Source organism: Octopus bimaculoides, chromosome 3, assembly GCF_001194135.2.
Source record: "Octopus bimaculoides isolate UCB-OBI-ISO-001 chromosome 3, ASM119413v2, whole genome shotgun sequence".
NCBI lineage: Eukaryota > Metazoa > Mollusca > Cephalopoda > Octopoda > Octopodidae > Octopus > Octopus bimaculoides.
In genome coordinates this window covers 30,962,481-30,963,044 of record NC_068983.1, presented here as the reverse complement: position 1 = coordinate 30,963,044, position 564 = coordinate 30,962,481, and positions in this window count along the sequence as shown.

The window sequence follows — 564 nt, the reverse complement described above, 5'->3', positions numbered from 1 at the left end:
ATTCTGTAGGGTCGCACATGCAGGAGACATTTCGCATTATTCTGACGAGGTCTGCCATCAATATGTTGAATTTGGCATTGTCCGCAATAGCCGAGTTCCGGTGGATCAGGTATTTGGAGGCCATAGGTTTTGTATAGTGTGAATGGAGGATTCTGGTTTTATTGTTCTTAGTTTCTAGCCAGAGTTCAGTATCTAATACAGGTAATCTATGGTTAGGGTGTTTAGTAGGGTAGTCTATCGTAACTTTAATACTCTAGTGGATGGAGTTAGCTATTTGCTGGATGCTCTCCATAGTCTTAGTTTCTATTTCTATTTCTATTTCATATAGTCTTAGTTTCTATTTCTATTTCTATTTCATATAGTCTTAGTTTCTATTTCTATTTCATATATATATATATATATATATATAATATACATGCATACATATATATACATATATGCATACATATATATACACACATATATGCACATATATATACACACATATATACATACATACATACATTCATACACACACACACATACACACACACACACACACACACACACACACACACACACACA